We start from the raw sequence: 341 nt of genomic DNA, 5'->3' as shown, positions 1-341 counted from the left end.
TAAGTGTGTTATGGGGTGGGAAGAATAATATTTAGTCTTCAGTCCTTTTCCGTTATAGCATAATATGTAGACAAGAGTGATTGAGATTTAAATAAAAATACATTCTGGGGGGGGGGGAGGGGGTGTGATAAGGCATTTTACTTCATCTGGAGAGACCAGGCTTTGCAGCACTGCGCTGCGCTAACGCCTAGGTTATCTTCAGAGTCGTAATATGAAGTTCTCTTTAGAAGATTGAACAAAACTTTTTTTTTTATTTACACAGAGCATTAATCATGCATAATGTGAATTGCCCGGCAAGTTTAGGTTTTGTAATAGCACTCTTATTCTTACATTATTCCTAA

This window comes from Berghia stephanieae, chromosome 6, assembly GCF_034508935.2.
Source record: "Berghia stephanieae isolate SIO BIC M18660-M18661 chromosome 6, UCSD_Bste_1.3, whole genome shotgun sequence".
NCBI classification, from domain to species: Eukaryota; Metazoa; Mollusca; class Gastropoda; order Nudibranchia; family Aeolidiidae; genus Berghia; species Berghia stephanieae.
The sequence above is the reverse complement of the archived record's forward strand: the minus strand, read 5'-3'. Positions refer to the sequence as shown.